This window comes from Schistocerca gregaria, chromosome 3 (assembly GCF_023897955.1).
Source record: "Schistocerca gregaria isolate iqSchGreg1 chromosome 3, iqSchGreg1.2, whole genome shotgun sequence".
Lineage (NCBI taxonomy): Eukaryota > Metazoa > Arthropoda > Insecta > Orthoptera > Acrididae > Schistocerca > Schistocerca gregaria.
In genome coordinates this window covers 586,058,875-586,080,703 of record NC_064922.1, presented here as the reverse complement: position 1 = coordinate 586,080,703, position 21,829 = coordinate 586,058,875, and positions in this window count along the sequence as shown.

Below are 21,829 nucleotides of genomic sequence, written 5' to 3'. Positions count from 1 at the left end.
ATCGGCCGTCGATCTTCTGCTAGTCCTCCAGCACTTCGCCATGTTTCTACTGGAGCTGCGACTTTGTATGCAGGGTGCGGCAGCTAAGACAGATCACCCAAAATACATCAATATCGAGAAAATATATAGCGGCTAAGTTAAAATGGACTATGTAGGGAATTATTTTGCGTAGGCAAGTCAGTTCCAAAGTTTATAACTGCCAAACTGTAACACCGATTTTAAAAAAAGTTGGTCTATACTTTTTTGTGACATTGGAAAAAAACTCAAAGAACGCTACAAAGACACAATATGTGTGGAACGTGATCAAATATTTAAGGGAAAATAGCGCTGCAAACCTCAGTGGCGCCGTCAGCAAAGGAGGCGCGACAGACGTTTGCCTAACTGTACAGTATGCAAGCAAACATGTAACACAAGTGTGCTTCGTGTGTTCATTGTTAAGACCGGGATATTAAGTGATCGTATATTGAACGTGTGTATTAATGCATACTTCAAAGCGATTCCGCACAGGCAATATTGCACGTTGATTTTTATCTGGAATAATCGCAGCACTGTGGGTGGTATTTCATTTCTTCGGGAGTCTTCGGTATTTTGTCGTAGGCTTCTTGATTTAGTTATCTCCACAGAGAAAAGTCTAGAGGTATTAACTCTGTTGAATGCGCACGCCAGTTTGTTCCGCCAACATTGGGAACTCTGGTGAAACAAGTGAGATTGGAAGGCACACAGGAGCCCTCGAGCGGTAGTTTCTCCCACGCTTTATTGGCGAATGGAACAGATCAGATCGTACTTACGTCAGGTAATCTCCGCTGCTTATTAAATGCAAGCACAGTGTAAATTCCCGTTGTGTTTCCATTACTGTGACAGCGTACCTACATATTGCAAGCAAGAACCTTTGCTAAGCGGATTCCAGCGACAGCGGTAAGCGGATTTGAAACTGACCCTCTGGTCTGGAGTATTAAATCGATCCTGCCATCCTATATGTATGTCGAGCTCGGTCTCCTGCAGTTCTTAATCGTCTAGAGTCCGAAATATTGGCCATAGTTTGCTGCAGGATTACTAGTTACGGTGAACCCATAATTGTCTCTCTTTAAAATCATAAATTAGAGGAATGGCTTATAAAGTCAAGAGACAATGTCGTCAATTTGTAGTGTCGACAGTACAACACAGTATATTTCCGTTCTCATTTTAACAACTCTGTCACAGTTGCGTCGATATTCACAGTGTGTCGGTAATTCATAAATGGGCACTAGTAAATGTAGTATTATCATTGTGTCCTTTTGTAACAATCGTCTGAGGTATACATTTGTAGAACGTATTAAGAAAATCCTGATAAATATTTTAAGTAGCCCATATTGTGCAGTTATTGAAGTCTTTGGCAAGGGAAGATTGCCGGCAGTAATGATTATTTTTCATGTACGAGCTAAAAGCTTAATGGGGAGTATTGGAACGTGTGTGTGTGTGTGTGTGTGTGTGTGTGTGTGTGTGTGTGTGAGAGAGAGAGAGAGAGAGAGAGAGAGAGAGAGAGAGAGAGAGTGAGAGTGAGAGTGAGAGTGAGATAGAGAGAGAGAGAGAGAATTAACGTACAGCCGATATTAATGTCACAGTCTATACATTAGCTGGGAAAAATTCATTTACGTAGGAATAATCATCACAGTATACAGATTGATAACAAAGCCCCCTATATATTACAAAGATGTTAACGAACTGTTGTTTCTAATTGTTGCAGGTGGAGATACACATCTAAATCATGGCTCATGAGTGCGCTTACACCATGGAGGAACGGATGGCAATGAGCACATGGGCTCATGAACAACCTCATTCTGGAAATCATTGAGAGATATACAGGATGATTTCACTGTAAAGTTTCAGAAATCTTCTCCACGAAACTGTTTGCACAAATCATAAGCCTCACTCAGGACGACCAACAACACGATTGGGAGCGTGGGTAGACGCTGCATCGTCTGTCGACGTTCGTTAAAAACGTCATTCGTAAGCTGTTACAGGAAATGGGAATTTCAGTACTCGACATTACAAAAACATATGAATAATTCGAAGTTAAAGGCATTTAAATCTTAGTTTTCAAACGAACTGAGTGACGATGACGTGCAAAAGTGTCTTCAGGCTTGTGGACGAATGCTCGATGTCTTGAAAACTCTTTCTTCAAGGGGGAAAGTGTTCTTCTCGGTGGTCGAGTGTGCTATATATGGCAGCGAAAATGTGATAAACATTTATTTATGGAATGTTAGTGGACGGTACATTCCACATCTGCAAGGTCGGTAACTGCACGGCCGTGTATGGTTCGAGCAGGATAGGGCACCAGACCATTATGCTATTGCCCTTTAATTTCCTGATAAATGGGCTGATCGTTGTTCTGTCCATTTGCCTGAATCCTAAGGCTGCGTTCACAGTGCCGGCCGGGCCGGGCCGAGCCGAGCCTGGCCGGGCCGCCGCCCGCTTTGATATCAAACACATGGATTTGAACTGCGGTGTTCACACTGGCGGCCGGGCCGCACCGACACGGCGTGAGCCTCCCGGAGCCGAGCCGGCGACATCCCGAGTGTTTAATATTGCCGGCGCGAGCCTGTGCAGCAGCACTACAGCTTCTGCAGTACACGCATCACACGTCTCCCTTCTGTGTGACTGCACACGTCTTTTATTTAAAGATGTTACCTTACATTTCACAATCAGTGACGAAAAATTACGTTCATTATAATGATACATGCGAAATTACTTTTATTTCATTTATTTAATCTACCGTATTTACATGCATTTACAACAATAGCTTGCCAGCGATCGTGGCATTCCCGCCACTGAATAGTTCGCATTTACTTGTAAACGGACTCAGATATGAGTGTCACTGAGGAACGAAATGTGTCCCTACCAGATGACAATGCATTGTAAAGTCATGCTGTGGCACGTTACTATAAGCTGTTGTCTGTGACATCTTTTTGCAATGTTCTTACTTTAATGAATGCAGAATAACATATACATTAACTTGTGTCCATCAATTCGGTATCAGAAATTCGGCTAGTATGACAGTAATGATGCAGTTTCCAGATTATGGAACGAAGTAACCAAGGAGTGTGTTTCAGATAGTACACACAAATATAAATTATTTTCCTTTATAATTTTATTTGTTTTATTTACAATGAAATGAGATACAAAAAATACAGTAAATAGCCAAGTACTTTCAATTCCAAAATTTATTTTTGAATGGTTTTTAATTATTTTAAGTTGCATTTTAACGAAATATTCAACAAAAGTGTTTCTGACAGTTTTCGAACGTATTGTGGAATTTCTGTTGAATGTGACACCAGTAGTCTGCATATCAGCATTGTTACAAAACTTTTCAGCTTCAACATTGCATCCTTCTCTGTCAATGACAATATTATGAAGCAGACAAATGCACTTGACTATGTGATCAGCCACGCAAATGGACGTTTGAGTTTCCTTCCTCAGTAGTCTCCATTTATTGGTCATTATACCAAATGCACATTCAATAAATTTTCTTGCTCTGGAATGCATATCATTGTATAGAATCTTCTCGTTGTCCAAATTTCTGCGAGGAAAAGGTCTCATCAAATTCTTTAATACGGGGTAAGCTTCATCTCCCAAAATGACGTACGGTAGTTCCTGACACATTCCTTCAAGTCTTGTTGGTGGCGGTAATAACAGCTCCCCATTTGTAAGTTTCTTCTACAACATACTTTCTTTAAACACGCCTGCATCAGACTGTTTACCGTAGGCACCAACATCTACAGCTATAAATTTATAATTTGCATTATCAACTGCTTGGAGTACTATCGAATAATACTGTTTGTAATTGAAAAACATGCTACCAGAAAGTTTAGGACATTGGACACGTATGTGCTTCCCGTCTATCCATCCAACACAGTTTAGAAATCCCCATCTCGTATGCACTTCACTGGCAATTTCTTTAAATCGAGAAACAGTTGGAGTTGGTAAATGAATGGGAGCAAGTGACTCCCATATGGCCATACAAACGTCTTTCACCACCACTGATACGGTGGACATTCCTAATCGGAATGACGATGCTAGTGCATGAAAGGAAATGCCAGTGGACAGATACCTGAGAAAAAAAGTCGTGAAATGTGTTACTGAAGTGTGGTGTTGGGCGAAGTTTTTATAGTTTTGTTTGCACAGTAGATATTTACTTAGTCCATGTCATTTCACAGTTATACAACAATAAATAATTAAAGAGACATTTTCTTGCACCCTTCTGTATTCTTTTAATTAAAATAATGAAATCGAAATGCAAAGACCTGAGAAACAGTTATAGAGAGTAACTTGTGTAACTTGGCAAAATAAGGTCATGTTATCCAGGGAATAGAATATTAAAATGGAATTCCACTCGGGCTTTGTGCTGTCATATGATTTTCCTAAGTTCCAAGAGCTATGCACAGTTCCTTATCGGTGAAAATAGAACCACTGAGTCAAAGGGCATTATCTCAAAACTCTTCGCCTATCAATCTGTCTATCTTACAAGGCAACGAAAAGAATTTTGTGAGGTCATCAGTGGCTCCACATGATGAACCATCACCACTGCCAAGCGCTGCATCATGAAGAAAAAAGAAGAAAAAAGTTGGAAAATTCTGAAGGAGTATTTCTGCGATTCTTCGTTGAAGGCACAGCAAGACATTACCCAAAATGACGAAGCTAATTACTTCCTAATGATTCTCAGGAGTCCCATAAACTCTCTTCCCCTCAGAGGCAGCGTTCGTGAAATTTAAAACACAAAAGCATGACTACAATTAATTGGGGTAGTGAATGCTGAACAAAGTTCTACCGCAAACCAAAAAGTGTGTGTGCTAACGAATCTTACCTTATCGTTGTACACAATTTTTCTTCTGCTGTTATACTTCTGCGAAAATTTGTGTTCTGTTTCGAAATTTTGTCTCGAATGTTCTGCAGCACATGCTGAAATGTATTATGATTCATTCTGTAGTATGAATAAAAATTTTCAGGATAGTTTTTAGGTTCTTCATGCAAAGAAAAAAACTCTCCTAAATGTCTGTCGCTATGTATGGGATGAATCCATAACCTCCTAGTTCATCTGTACTTCAAAACTCGACGAGTTACTGCAGAGTCAAAACAATACCAATAAAGAGAGTGAAGACATTGTTCTACAAGACAGCACAGACTAGCTAAAGGCGAGCAACTGTTGACTGCATCTGCGTTTTCTACTGAGTTGCTTGTCAGCTGTCGAAGGGTAGGGATTTTTTTTAAATTTATTTATTTGGCCTCCGGCAGCTAACAGCCCATTTAGCCAAAGAGTGGGGATTACCTTGACAGTGCAGCGCAGCCCGCCAAGAAAGAAAAAAAAACAATGAAGAACAATAAAACGCACATCTGTATCGATCTACAGTAGTTTCATTAACTCTCCATTATTTTTTCTGTCAAAGTAGACAACAAGACTACAGAATTGCGCTTCAGTTTCTGCAGTAAACGTATCACAAATCTCCAGTTTGTTTTGTGATAAGTTTTACATCATATTTTATCAGACCTATGTCATTGACACTTCTATCTAGACACTTTATCTAGGCAATGAGACCATTCAAATAATACGAGGGACCGACACTAGGTCTGCGCGGATCACTAGTAATTAGTTTTTTCCTGCCCTGCATCATATGACTACACTAAACCAAGCTGTAACCGCGCGAACTTGCGGACGCGGCACTGACGCCACTGAATAGCTCGCATTACTTGTGACCAGAGACAGGTATCAGTGTCATTATCATTTCAAAAACGTTTTGGTAGTTTTAGCTACATTTCATTCCCAACAATGTATGGTCTAAAACGGATCTAACAGTAAGCTACCCGCTACATAACTTTTCCATTACAAGATTTGTAAATCAAGTGCACAACGTTGACAAATAGCATCATTTCACAATGACTGCTAAGAAATATGGAAAGATAAATGATTCAATACGAAGCTGAGATGCTATACTGCCACGCGTACAAAAATCAGATTTTTTAGCCGCATACTTTCTTCAAAATTGGTTGGGAAGCCTTACGAAACTGAAAAATCACGAGAAACGGAAAGTAGACTTTTCTTTTTTCACGACGTAAGTAACGCTTTTAAGGAAAAAATACCTTGTGACAATGTGTTAAGTGGCTCATTAAACAAAAGGTTGCTGCCACATGTTACGAGACGTTTGATGAGCTTAAGGATGCTGTTCGTCGTGCTTTTACTGCCGTCACGCCAGCAATGTTAAGGGGACTTTCACATCGTTGTGAAGGAGAATGACACTCTGTTTGAAACTAACGGTGCACAGATAGACACTCTGGAATAAATAAAAAAGAACAGTCACCCTATCTGAAAGTTGTCCTCTGCCGTGATCCCACGTTACTAAAATACGACCATTTATGAATATGTGGACACGCATGGGTCTTCGTGACCACTCTGTAGAATGCCTATGGTAACAGAGGAAAAGGTATGAAAATGGACACCCTGTGTTCTCTTGGATTTAATGGTACATTATTTTGGAAACAGTTCTAGATTTTTGTTTTCATTAATAACTATAACACGTTTAATAAATTATTGGAGGCAAAGCAATGATTAATATCTATTACTTCTATTCGAAAAGGAGCCACAAAAATCTTGTAAAATGCAAGTAGAACAGATGGGGTGCCAATATAGGTTTAAACAAAAACGTGCAAGAAATATTTTAAAATATTTTTTAAAAACTAGATAAAATAGTACCATACGATGGACTAGACTACAAAGAGTAACTCATATACAGGTTAAATCACGTAAAACTTACATCGCAAATCTTTCGGAAATGAAAAGTGCTATTGATATGCTGTTTTCACAAATGGACTGGTAGTCAGGGGCTCGTATTGTTAGCCAATAAACAGATTGTAACAATACTTAGAAAGTGTACTTTTGTGCAAACGTATACTTTTTAAATAGGTCAGTACCTATTGACATTGACAAACTAAAAGTAAGGTAAATTAGAATGTCAGTGGTGTTTGTTGCAGGATTCTAGTGCCTGTCATTTACGAGATATCGTATTTTGACAAGTTTCCAGACCGACACTTGTTTGTGCCATACCGCCTGCGTAATTGCTCGGTACTGTGTCGTTATGTTTGCTTACAGTGTGATTTTGTGTTCCTTGAGTGCACTACGACCTGCTAGTCAGTCAGCCCGTGACAGTCCAAGCACTGGGTCGTGAGAGGACCATGTGCTTTACCACTGCTGAAAAGATCGAGATGTCATGGTGTGTGGAGAGTGTAGAACAAATTCAGTTCGTTCTTGTAGTGTGTATTCGGCAAGACATCCCAATACATATCAGACATTTCGACTATTATATACCAACCTCTTCAATCAGTTATGTGAAAGTGGTAGTGAAGACCTAGACAACCTAACAGACAGAAACAAATGACTACAGAAGAGGTGGGAGATTGTTTCTGGTGTTGCAGTTGATCCGTACGTTGGCTCCAGCGCAATTGCATGAAGAAGTGATATGAGCCAGGCAAGTGTCCTACGCATTCTCATCCATGTTGGCTGTACCCCTATTCCATCTCCGTCCATTAAGAGCTGCTTGGAAACGATGATGAGAATCGTATTAACTTCTGTACATAGGTATTAAGACAGGATACTCCAAATGTATGATGCATGTTATTTAGTGATGAAGCCTCAGTTACCATTCATGGCCAGATAAACCACTGAAACATGCGCTACTGGTCTGGTGAAAAATCCCGTTGGCTTTGTCAGGTGGAACGTCAGCGTCCATAGTGTAAACGTGTGGTGTGGGATAGTGATCAGCTTCCGTTTTTCATAGACAGAAAACGTAATGTGCACAAGTATCGCAGCTTCCTAACAGATCATCTTCTACGGACGCTAGAAGACATTCCTCTGCAACTAGGAGGAACCTCTGGTACCAACATGACAGCTGTTCAGCCCACAGTGGACGGAGTATTATAGCATGTCTTCACGAACTGTTTCCAGGTCGTTGGACCGGGCTCAGAGGTTCTGTACCTTGACCGATTCGTTTTCCAGATTTGACGTCTGTAGACTTTTCTCTCTGAGGAGAGCTGAAAGACGCTGTCTGCTAGGACATACCACCTACATCTGTTGACATGCAACGACGTATTTTTGCAGCCTGCTCGGAAATCTGTTAAAATGCTAGCATGTGTCAGCAGTCCATACCAAACTGGAAGCCTGTATTACTGCTGCCGGTGGTAATTTTGAACACAAGCTGTGATAGTTAATTGTCTCATTACTGGTCAGAATCCACGAACGAATGTATGCACTTTTGTTCTTTAGTATGTGTTACCACAGCAATTGTACAATTGTCGGTGTGGGAACTTTTCAAAATACGATGTCTCACAAACGACTCGTACTATAATCCTGCAAGAAACACCACTGACTCATAATTTACCCTACTTTCAGTTTGTTGATGTCAATAGGCATTGTTCCATTTAATAAAGTGTATGGCTGCACAAAAAATACACTTTCTAAGTATTAAGAATTCGAGCCCGTGACTACCAATCGATTCTGTGGAAACCGCACATCAATAGCACTCTCCATGTCCGCAATATTCGCGGTGCAATAGGGAAATTCACTCTGTATATACTGCGCAACACAATTAAACGACCACTTTTTTGAAACACCATAATTGTCTCCCACTGCAACGTGTAAGTTCTAAATGTAATTGTGCAAAAACATGGCTCCCCTGACGTCACCCTCGGGCTTGACGGCGCTTCCAACAGCAAGTTGTAGGCAAGTGAAAAAAAAAAGAAAGACCAGAATTCAGAGACCCATGTGACGTGCAGGGTGGGTTAATAATGCCGCATAAGCAGCAAATCAGCCAATTTCACCACAATTCTTCCCACACCCACGACGGACGTGTCACATGATAGCAAGGTCGTCACAGTCCCCTCTTACTTGCTTTGAAGCCTCTGAGATGGAGTCAGAAAGGAGATACCCAGCGTTGAGATCACGAGGTTTTCTTATGGGTGGCCGAGGAAAAGATTTCAGACACACCGTCGATCAGAGTCTACACGAAAAGGCCTAACGATATGGCATAATCAATGCACAGCTAGAGACGTTGATTCCAGAGCATTTCGCGCTTGAAAATTACGGTTTTCAGTGCGATGAGCAACAGCACGATCATCTTGACGATCTTTGACGCTGCTGACGGCCCCAGAAGCATCAACACCTCTCTACGATCACTGTGGGGCTGAGTCGCCATTGAACGTGGCCGCAATCCTCTAGAGTGCAGCGCCACCGCAATTTTTGCTGTCGTGTACAGGTGGGAACCACTAGGGACCTTGAAAAATCATTCGGCGAAAATTGAACCCCTTCTGTTTCAAGTCCTCTTAAGGCGTGATGACGGAGGTGTGCGACATTGACACATGCGTGAATGAAGCGGCAAAGAATCCCTCCAACAACGACCAGCTTGGCAAAATCGGCGGCAGGCGATCACATTTATTGAGGACTGGGAGATGTTTCCCAAATAGCAAAACTCATCTGCCACTTGTAGAGTCCAATTTCGTAATTAGCTGAACATCGTCTGATTTGTTTCGACTACATTAGTTTGTCCTTACTTTATTTGTTTTAATGCTCATCTTATAACATATTTTTATGATACTATCTATCCTTTGTAGGCAGTCTGTGACAGAAATGCAATGTCTTTTCTCTTAGGACTTCTGTATGGTTGGAGCTTACATATTTTACAAGAAAAATGGTTTACGGAAGCGTCACATACGAATTTAAACCCAGTCTCTGGGTAGCTTAACCTTATTTTTATTACCTTAAGAACTAAAAGTTCAAATGGTTCAAATGGCTCTGACCACTATGGGACTTAACTTCTGCGATCATCAGTCCCCTAGAACTTAGAACTACTTAAACCTAACTAACCTAAGGACATCACACACATCCATGCCCGAGGCAGGATTCGAACCTGCGACCGTAGTGGTCGCGCGGTTCCAGACTGTAGCGCCTAGAACCGCTCGGCCACTCCGGCCGGCAGCTAAAAGTCTTCTGGCATATTTGTATCGACATTTTATCATGTTCTGGTGTAAGGAAGACGCTACCTAAGTTTTCTGGGGGTAATTGCTGAAGAATCCAGCACATATGATCCACCAAATTGACAGAGAGCTCTCCAATTACCTGGCAACCTCAGACAAGTGCGCATCCAGGATTCGGGTAGCAGTGGGGAGGGGACGCAGCTTTTTACTGTCTCCCTGCCTTCCCCCACCCCTCACCCTTTATAACGAACAGTCATTCGCACTTTTAACGTGGCACAGATGGCTAGGATTGTAATAATAACAACTATGAAATACATGAGAAGTATTACATAGTATAAAGAATTTGTGTGCTTCACTGTTGAGTACATCACTGTAACATAACTTCCAAGAAATTGCAGTTCAGAGAAGTATAGCACCTGAAAAGTACTCGTCCGAGAATTTGAGAAGTACACTTATCATGCTATTAATCTGAGAGCAGTAACAACGTTGCACAATAAATAACTTTCTGGCGCCGCTGAGTAAAGCTGAGACACCTGCAACGGCTAATAGAAGAGGCCACGGAAGCGGGTTAGAGTGGAGCCGACCAGACGCTGTTACAGTAGGGGCTGTCTGTTGGTACAAGTACTTCCGACTTGACGCCTGGCAATTACCACGCCGCCGGGCCAGCCGAGGGACCAGAGCAGTGATGTCAGTGTGTCAGCAGAATGGCACAGCCACTGTAGCGTTGGGGAACTGATTGCTATACATCCAAGTCATGATTTTCTTGTGGCTTACATGTCACAAACTTAGGCTGTAGCAAACTAAAGACCGGCCAACTCCGTATAAATACTTGTCAGTTTTAGTCGAAGGTAACGCAGTGTGCCAACCATCATTCCCGAGAGGGAATCAAGCAGTCACGACCTAAGGACTCTGCCGCTGCCAGCTGTAGTCACACTGGTTGTGCCTAGTCCGATGTTGTGGACTCAGCACCCTCCAACCGGCAGGCTACCAGGGGGCGTGCTTCAGATGCTGCGCCCACCTGCCCTGGAGGTCTACAGTTCGAGGCCAGTGTAGCAGTTGAGCTGCCATCAGTTGTGAAGGCAAACTCCTTACTGCCTGTACCTACTCTTGTGGGATGACATCGCTGCAGCAATAACCCATTTCATTTGTACTAGTAGCAAAGTCAACGAGGCCAAAAAAGATCGATTAGGGGAAAAAAATGCGTATTCGCAAATTTTTGCACAGTGCTAGGTGCGAGTGTCACGAACAATATACTGAAAATGCTGACCGGTGGAGTGTGAGTATAGGCGTTGGGGGTATAAAGGTCACTTGTTTATGCTGTTCTCTAATAAATAGAAAACCGCGTCACCTAGCCAAAATGTTTCCCAGTACAAAATTAAACTACATAAAATTTTCGACAAGGAAGGTCCTATTTATTTTGTGCAATAGGACTATTAGCTTCCGCGTTGCAGGAGACAAAGAAATCGCAGACTATTAAAAATATTACGATTTTGCAGTGGCTGTGTCGCTCAGAAGTGCGACGCAAAGTTCCTTCACAACTGCATGTTTGCCTGAAGGGATCTTGCGTCGTACTTCTGAACGACACAGGCACTGAAATATCGTATTTATCCATCGATACCGGGCCAGCGACTTTCAAATAAAATTTCTGCTTGTACGAGAATATATATATATATATATATATAATGCATGTAGACACATGACTGACGACATATGCGAGTTTGAATCTGGCCCTGAATTGTGCACGGATAGTCTAACGGTAAGGCGACTACTTGCGATAAGCGGGAAATATGGGTACGAGTCCTCATCCGGCACAAATGTTTACTGTCACCATTCCATTATACCGTTGATGGTTGACCATACCGCAATTGCGAGTATATTTCATGCATTAAATTTTTTGGATTGACGCTGTAAAAATAATGTTTATTTGTAAATGAAGTGGTTTAAAAAGAAATATCAAATGTATTTACCACTTTCAAGTGTCGTAGAACCGTATTAAGGGATAAATTGTGCTCGGGGGGTGGAACGGGTGCGGGGGGGGGGGGGGGGGGGGAGGAAGCATGTGTGGAGTAAAGGCGAGAGGGGAGGTAGGTCGTCGGATTGTGTTCATGCACTTCCATCCTTCATAGACCTGCACACATGTGGTCAAGCAGCTGATTCCGCACTGGAAGCAACTACAGGTTGCATCACAAAGTTACACCAACGCTCCAAAGCGCAGCTTATGAATCACTAGCGGCTCAGCGTGCAGAAATGCCCAGTGGATCTTTATTTTCCACAAAATGCGAGGAAATGTATTAGTTACATTGCATGAAGATATTTGTTACTACTAACATTAAACCAAGAGAAGTACAGTGTCACGTTCTACGTAAATCCCTGCACACTGTTCTGCACTGCTAGAAGGTAAATTGATACTTGGTCATCCCGTACGGCAGCTGTAGTGTAGCGTTAGTCTGGGAAAGGCAACGTGCCTCACTACGAGGACTGTTCGATTTTCACTTTACAGGCAGACTACACCTCCCCAGTTCTCTTACGTGTGTAGGCAAAATAACTTCCCTGAGCCTGTGTTTATATAGTGGAGTTATTTTCGGTTTAGTTCAAAAATGTTCAAATGTGTGTGAAATCTTACGGGACTCAACTGATAAGGTCGTCAGTCCCTAAGCTTACACATTACTTAACCTAAATTATCCTAAGGACAACACACACCCATGCCCGAGGAAGGACTCGAACCTCCGCCGGGACCAGTCGCACAGTGCATGACTGCAGCGCTCGGTTTAGTAAGTGAATACTTATATGCAGTTGTCGAGTGAGATATTATGTGAAAAAGCTCAACACCTGGAGCTGTCAATTGTACATCGTACTGAAGAGCCTATTCTAAGTGTAACACGCTTCAGTATGTATTCGGTAATGTCGATTTCATTGTCTCCGCTATCAATGTGTGGAATAGAATGAAATTTTCACTCTACAGCGGAGTGTGCGCTGATATGAATCTTTTTTTAATGTGTGGAATACTTATAACAGCATGAGGCGTATGAAACGCATCAACCCTGCTTCAGCTCTCCCACCATCTGAATAGACCCAGAGACTTTAATTAAACCCCTCGATACAAAATTAGATCACTTAGATATTAAAGAAATTCAGATATCTCACGTTAAGTCAAGCAAAACATTACAGAAGGTCACTGTTCAAAGTTTGATCAGTCTCATTCCGGCACACAACCCACACCAATCTTGGAAGATATTCTGCGGATGTTTGGTAAGTTGCTCCCCTCTATACAGCCCGCTGTACAACTGCCAGCAGTTCCTGAATGGAAAACATTTATGCAGCCTAACTGTAACACAATTAATGGCGAGAGAAGAGCAGTTACTTTCTGGCCATTCATTAATTCACTACCAAGTGACTACAGTACAATTACACGGCTTTACAATATACTGTCAATGATGAACAGCAGCAGGATGCAAACATATACCAATCCTTCCCATTTCCCTCCGAAACTACATAAGTCACTAACAACATCACACCTGTAAACTAAAAACTTCTCAGCCTTTGTTTACAAGGAGCATGTTTTACATAAAAGCTTATTTGACACCTGCAAAAATTACTCATTTAACAAACTGAAAATAACTCCTGCGTATTAACACGAGATAAGTAAAGTTATTTTGTCTATTCACACAGGAGAACTGGACAGGAAATGCTAGGGAGGTACAGTTTGCGTGTAAAATCGAGCAGCGCTCGTGGTGGGAAAAGTCGGCTTTCCCAGAAGAACACTACACTACAGCTGCCGCATAGGATGATTAGGTATCAGTTCCTCCTCTAGCAGTGTAGAACAGGGTGCGGAGATATACGTACATTCCATCCTTATACGTTTATTGCATTAGTAACTAATATCTACATTCCATGTAGTGTTCATGCATTCTGTGGAAAATAATGATCCCCTGTGCATTCTTGCACACTGCATCGTCAGTGATTCAAAAACCGCGCTGCGAAGCGCCGACGTAACTTTGTGAGGCACCCTGTACTTTCTTCTTGTGACGTAGTGTGGTGCATGGAGTGGGGAATCACCTGCTAGACATTCAGTTTGCAGACAAACGAAGGAGGGAAGTGTACGAACACAATCCAGGACCTACCTTCCTTCGTGCTTCTACCCCGCACATCCCTCCCTTCTCCCATTTACATCCCCAGGGCACAATTTATCGCTTAATACGGCTGTAGAGCTTTTATAAGCAGTAAACAACATTCGTTTTTAACACACTTCATTTAAAGGTACACATTAATTTTATACCGTTAAAACAACATTTTTATCTACCTGCAATTTTGCTGGCTCTTGCAATGCAGAAACTATTAGTTCTGGGTTTCTTGTAGGAAATTTAGTATACTTTGATTTTTCTCTACGAGATGAAGTTTTCGAGTTATTAGAAAAAAAGCATAAAAAGTGACCTTTAACCCCCGTCCCTCCCACACCAATGTTCACACCCCACCGGTCAAATTTTCCGTATGTTGTTCATGACATTTCCCCCTAGCACTGCTCACAAATTTGCGACTACACAATTTTTCCACCTAATTTTCGTTCGCTGACTGGACTATGGGTTCACAGTGTGATTCCTTGTGCTTGTGAACGTCCTGTCCTGGGCTGCAGTCGAAGTCTTTATAAGTAGGCTGTTTAGGTTTTATTATTGGTAACGCCACGTAGCGCTCTGCATGAAAATCACTGGCTGTGCTGTGTGCAGTCTGTGGCTAGTTTGCATTGTTGTCTGTCATTGTAGTTGACTGTTAACAGCGCATAGCGTTGTGCAGTTGGAGGTGAGCCGCCAGCAGTGGTGGATGTGGTGAAGTGAGATCGCGGATTTTTGAGAGCGGATGATCTGGACGTGTGTCCATCAGAAACAGTACATTTGTAACAATGGATGTCATGAACAGCTATATATAATATGACTTATGAACAATATTAAGGTAAATACATTGTTTGTTCTCGATCAAAATCTTTCTTTTGCTAACTGTGCCTATCAGTAGTTAGTGCCTTCAGTAATTTGAATCTTTTATTTAGCTGGCAGTAGTGGCGCTCGCTGTATTGCAGTAGTTCGAGTAACGAAGATTTTTGTGAGATAAGTGATTTGTGAAAGGTATAGGTTAATGTTAGTCAGGGCCATTCTTTTGTAGGGATTTTTGAAAGTCAGATTGCGTTGCGCTAAAAATATTGTGTGTCAGTTTAAGCACAGTCGTGTATAATTGTTCAAAGGGGACGTTTCATCTTTTGAGAATTACTCAGCCATCACCCAACGGTTTCATGACACAAGAACATGTCAAGCTGCCCACTGACACCTGCGCCTCTTCACTGGCCATATACCAGTTACGACCTGGAGGTTTGACTTCTCCGAGTATCATCACGATTGTTGCACTAATAACTTACGGGATTTCATCCTGGTGACGTCGCCGAGAACCGCCGATATTTCGACAGGTCTACACCTTTTATTATCAAGGCAAACTGCAGTATTACTTGTACGTTACATACGGCGGGAGGAACTCATGCAGCACGATAGTTGTAGTTGACGAACAATAAATAAATGTTTTAGAAGTAATATTTTCGTGACAACACGTCGGGCAACCACCAGGCAACCACTCATCGCGCCTCTGCTATCCCGCCCAGTGTGGTGAACTACAGACCTCGTGACCTCTAGCAACCTATTTCCACGATCGGCCGTAGAGGCTTGCTACCACAGATTCTGTAATATCGAAAAACGCTCGTAACTTTGGTAACGCCTTATTTACGCAATATAAAATCGTAGTGTGCATTCACCATTATCAACGTTTCACTTAGCGCTACGTTTTTGTACGCAGTTCTGCTGACTTTGGGTACGTGAACGTGTAAATCTATATCTACATCTACAGACGCATCTACATACATATTGCGCAAGACACTTTACGGTGCTATGCGGATGGTACCATGTACGACTACTAATCCTTTCCTGTTCCATCCACAAACATAGCGGGGGGAAAATGACTTCTGAGAAGCCTCTGTATGAGCCCTAATTTCTCGCGCCTTATCTTCTCAGTCCTCCTGCAGTCGGTCTCAAATACCGACTCTGTAAATTTCCGCAGTAGTGCATGGCTAAAACAAAGCATCTCCGTAATCCTTGCGTGCTGATCAACTTACCGGTAACAAAGACAGCAGCACGCATCTGAATTGCTTCGCAGCCTTGCTTTAGTCCGACCTGGAAAGGGTCGCACCAGCGTTCTAAACGCTGTCTCCTTTATAGATGAGCTGTAATTTCCCAAAACTCTCTCCATGAAAGGAGGGCGAGCGTTCAACTTCCCCTAGATGTGAGGAACTCTATTACTTTCAGTTGTCTCTGCCTACGTTTGAGAAGTCTTTTCGTTACTTTTTACTAATGCCAGGTTTTTGCGTTTCCTTAACTGAGACAACCTGAAGGTGCCAGATCAGGGGATTACGAGGGGGTGGGGCAAGCAGACGAACTTCAGGACTCCCTGCACACGTCCATGTGCCTTTCTTTCATTTCTGATGTCGTATGTTTTAGAAACCACATTGCACACACTTTCTTGAACGTCAGTACGTCATTAACAATCTCGTGTTCCGTTTCGACATCGATGTTAATCGTTCCTGCAGCATCACTCACGGTAATACGCCTGTCCTCTTGCATCAACTGACTACCAGCACCTCGTTCGCGAGACACGTGTGCCAGCTCCATATGATAACATTTCCAGGACGCCACCAAAAAATAAAAAAGAAGCTCAAAATTTGCTGAAGTTTTGTGTTTTACACAACTTTTCGGCTATTTATTAGATGGGCCATGTACAAACCTGATGGTCCCCATGAGTCCGCGCAGAAGGAGCTTGCAGTGTCGGTGTGCGCACCCGCGAGGGGCTTTGCAGAACGTCGCCCAGCAGGCGTCCCTGAGAAGGAAGAACACGGGAGCAGCAGTGGCGCCTGCTGTCGGCGCTTTGTCTCATTAACCCGGGGCCGGCGCTCCAGAGCACTGCCCTCACCTACCCACTGCAGCTGCAGCTGCTGCTGGCTGTTGTTGATTAATTAACGGCACTGCACACTCCTCCCCCAGTTACTCAACACACGTACAGTGGCATCGACCAGGCTCATCTGGGATTCTCCGCACGGCACCACTGCTTCAAGCTGCTATCACAGCGTCTTTGAACTGTGGGCTTCTTATGAAGACTTCTATTTATTTGCTAACTTCTCTATGTTAACACAAGTGGACTACTATTTTCGTCAATATAAAATGCCATCTGGTTACAGGCTTAAAGCAATATAAAAACACAGCACGGTATAGTTGCCTCATACAATGGTTTAAACCATTCTGTCACAAGAAGAATATACAATGTGCTGTAAGACAACAAAAATGCTGTTCATATGCACGGAAGCAGTCTGAAGTCCAAATACAGGGCATGCTAGAAAGAAGGCCGCTTTTCAGTCGGCTACTCTTACTGCTGGAGCGAGTGCAGGCAGTCGGTGACACGCTGGCGGCGTTGCAAGGGACTGCATGGATGACTCAGTTACGACAGAAAAGTGGAGTGTGCAAGACCGTGTCAGTGTGGCAGAGCTTCACTCTGAAACGAGGTCAACAATAGCCTTCCAAAGAGCTCTCCACAGATTAAACCACCGCAGACACGTCCCGGATGGCCATACCATACTGTGTTAGATAGATAAGTGGCGCAGGAGTGGGTCAGTGTGTGGTAGAAAGTCTCCTGGGCGACACTTGAAAAGTGTGGACGCGGGAAAACATCGACCGCGTATAAACATCGTTTCACCCGATCTGCCAGCTCCCGACTTCTTCCCGTGGGTTTCATTCGAATCCAGAGTGTTCGAAAATCGCCCTACAAATCTTCAGGCGCTGGAGTCCAACATCCATAGAGAGGTCCCCGGTATTACTGTTACTGTACTGGAGAACCCTTTGCTGAGTGCTCCGACAAAGCCGGAGCTCATCTCAGTGATGTGATCTTGAAGAAGTGAGAGCTGTATACCACATGAATGTCCATACACCCATTAACCAGTCTGGATTTGTAAATCATGAAGACCGATGTTAATAATGTTTTTTCAAATAGTTGAAAAGCGGCTTTCTTTCTGGATCATCCTCTACAATAATGAATACATACATCTAAAACGTAAAGTTAAATAAAAGCATAGTACAAGAAAATCTAAGCGTTACAATAACATGACAAATGTGCCACCATAAGGTATGTCAACTTAGAACTTTTATGGCGTGAACAAAAGGGGTACATGCCGCATAATGTCGTTTCATTCTTTAATGCCTTTTCGGTTACGGCAGAGTAACTGAACAATGGAAATTCAGAGAGGTGCCAACAGACAGCAGTCCGCAATGCATGAAGCCAATTAGAAAAAAATGCAATAGTTATCCACTAATGTCTCAACCTAGTGACCCTGACCAATAAATCATTGTTTTAATAAGAAGGCTACAGTAAAAAAATTTATAAATTGCCTCCTGCACCGGCTAATAATGGCAGGCAACCAAACTACGTCTTTATTTCTTGCTGAGGACAAACTGTAAATGAAACTACGGATACATTTGAAAAGGGAATTAAAATTTAGGGAGAAGAAAGAAATTTTTGAAGATTTCCGATGATATTGCAGTTCTCCCAGAGACACCAACAGATTTGGAAGAGCAGTTGAAAGGTGTGGGTAGTGTCTTGAAACGAGGCTGTAAGATGAATATAAAAAAGTATAGCAAGAGTAATGAAATGTAGTCGAATTAAATCAGGAGACACTGGGAGAATTAGATTAAGAAAGATGATACTAAAAGTAGTAGATGAGATTTCCTATTTGGGCAGCAAAATAACTGATGACAGCTGAAGCAGAGAAGACGCAAAACACAGACTGGCAATAGCAAGAGGAGAATTTGTCAAAAAGTGTTATTTATGTGTAAGGAAGTCTTTTTGAAGGCACGAGTCTGGATATGCTCATACTGAGCTGTGTTCCCTGCCGGATGGCTGTTGTGTTTTCACTGTGGAGTTGGTATCCATCTCCTGTGCTCTTGAGCATATCCATTCCTGCATTGGTGGTGGTGGTGCTGGTGGTGGTGAGTATTCCTCATCTCCAGTCACTCCTTGAGCTATCCGCAAGCTCTCCATCACAAGTTTAACAGAGCACAGGAGAGGGGAGGTTCTATCCAGGATTCCTTGAATGGCCTTGAACAGTGTGAACGCTCAGTGACCTTCGTGTGGACCCTGCGTCACGTCGGAATCGCAGGGTAGCCTGGTGAAACTGGCTACCAGTGAACCAACTCTTGAAATCGGTATTCCGGAAACAGACCTCCGATCTGTATTACGCCATCACGTTTTAGGTGCCTGCAATATGGAATGGGTCACTCTGACCTCACCAAACTACACTCCTGGAAATTGAAATAAGAACACCGTGAATTCATTGTCCTAGGAAGGGGAAACTTTATTGACACATTCCTGGGGTCAGATACATCACATGATCACACTGACAGAACCACAGGCACACAGACACAGGCAACAGAGCATGCACAATGTCGGCACTAGTACAGTGTATAACCACCTTTCGCAGCAATGCACGCTGCTATTCTCCCATGGAGACGATCGTAGAGATGCTGGATGTAGTCCTGTGGAACGGCTTGCCATGCCATTTCCACCTGGCGCCTCAGTTGGACCAGCGTTCGTGCTGGACGTGCAGACAGCGTGAGACGACGCTTCATCCAGTCCCAAACATGCTCAATGGACGAGAGATCCGGAGATCTTGCTGGCCAGGGTAGTTGACTTACACCTTCTAGAGCACGTTGGGTGGCACGGGATACATGCGTACGTGCATTGTCCTGTTGGAACAGCAAGTTCCCTTTCCGGTCTAGGAATGGTAGAACGATGGGTTCGATGACGGTTTGGATGTACCGTGCACTATTCAGTGTCCCCTCGACGATCACCAGAGGTGTACGGCCAGTGTAGGAGATCGCTCCCCACACCATGATGCCGGGTGTTGGCCCTGTGTGCCTCGGTCGTATGCAGTCCTGATTGTGGCGCTCACCTGCACGGCGCCAAACACGCATACGACCATCATTGGCACCAAGGCAGAAGCGACTCTCATCGCTGAAGACGACACGTCTCCATTCGTCCCTCCATTCACGCCTGTCGCGACACCACTGGAGGCGGGCTGCACGATGTTGGGGCGTGAGCGGAAGACGGCCTAACGGTGTGCGGGACCATAGCCCAGCTTCATGGAGACGGTTGCGAATGGTCCTCGCCGATACCCCAGGAGCAACAGTGTCCCTAATTTGCTGGGAAGTGGCGGTGCGGTCCCCTACGGCACTGCGTAGGATGCTACGGTCTTGGCGTGCTTCCGTGCGTCGCTGCGGTCCGGTCCCAGGTCGACGGGCATGTGCACCTTCCGCCGACCACTGGCGACAACATCGATGTACTGTGGAGACCTCACGCCCCACGCGTTGAGCAATTCGGCGGTACGTCCACCCGGCCTCCCGTATGCCCACTATACGCCCTCGCTCAAAGTCCGTCAACTGCACATACGGTTCACGTCCACGCTGTCGCGGCATGCTACCAGTGTTAAAGACTGCGATGGAGCTCCGTATGCCACGGCAAACTGGCTGACACTGACGGCGGCGGCGTACAAATGCTGCGCAGCTAGCGCCATTCGACGGCCAACACCGCGGTTCCTGGTGTGTCCGCTGTGCCGTGCGTGTGATCATTGCTTGTACAGCCCTCTCGCAGTGTCCGGAGCAAGTATGGTGGGTCTGACACACCGGTGTCAATGTGTTCTTTTTTCCATTTCCAGGAGTGTAACTACGGGTTATAAAGGAGACAACGAATCTGTGGAGGTCCTCCATGAGGGCCCCTCACAAAGACTATGCCCACTCTGTGTTGGCCATACTTGACTGACTCATAGTCATCTCCTCTGTAGCAAGGACCCACCCCACTTTTGTAGTGGCTTCCGTTTGATGGTGGTGCACATTTTGCTAGACTGTCCCAACATAGCCGCCCTGCAATATACTCTTTAATATTCCTGATTTGCTATCGCAGGTGCTGGCAGACGATGTTTCAGTGGTTGACTTAGTTTTACGTTTTATTCATGAAGCTGGCTTTTACCACTCTCTTTAAGGGAGGGCTCTTAACCTTATTGGCCCACTGACAGAATAGTCCATTTCCTCCTCTGCCCAGACTGGGCTGCGGCTGTCTGAGCTTGGTGGTCCACCCTGGTTCTCACCCTACCTGCTCTTTTACTCTTCTCCCTCCCCCACAAACCCCCCTCTCCTGCGCTCTGTTAAACTTGTTCATCCTTTGTCTCTTTTTGTTTCTCTTTCCCTGTCAATGTCGCTACTCTTTCCAAGGCAATGTGTGAGTGGAGTACCTCTGGTAAATGGTGGGAGCTGGGGGATATATGTCCCCTCATTGCACTGCTATCAGAGGCTTCCAGCTGCCCCCTAGATGGGGCACGTTGTCTGTGTTTCTGCCTCTGTCTCCATTTCTTCTTTTTGTCCCTTAGCTCTGGTTCGCTGACCTATGGTATGTCTTGGGGTTTTCTTTCCCTGGGTTTTGCGCGGTGGTTTATGTCTGATCTACAGTCTTATAGACCTATCTGAGGAAAAAGGGTCTGATGACTTACTAGTTGGTCCCTTTAATCATCTAACCAACCAATGACTGTGGAGGAATGGAAGCTCGTTCTTCCTCCTGACCAAAATCAGAGAAGACAGTGACGTTGGACGTTGGAGTCTGGAGAGAAGTCGACTTTCTAGCTCATCCCAAAGATATTCCCTTGGGTTGTGGTCAGGACTCTGGGTACGTCAGTCCATGTAAGAAATGTTATTGTCCACAAACCATCACCTCACGG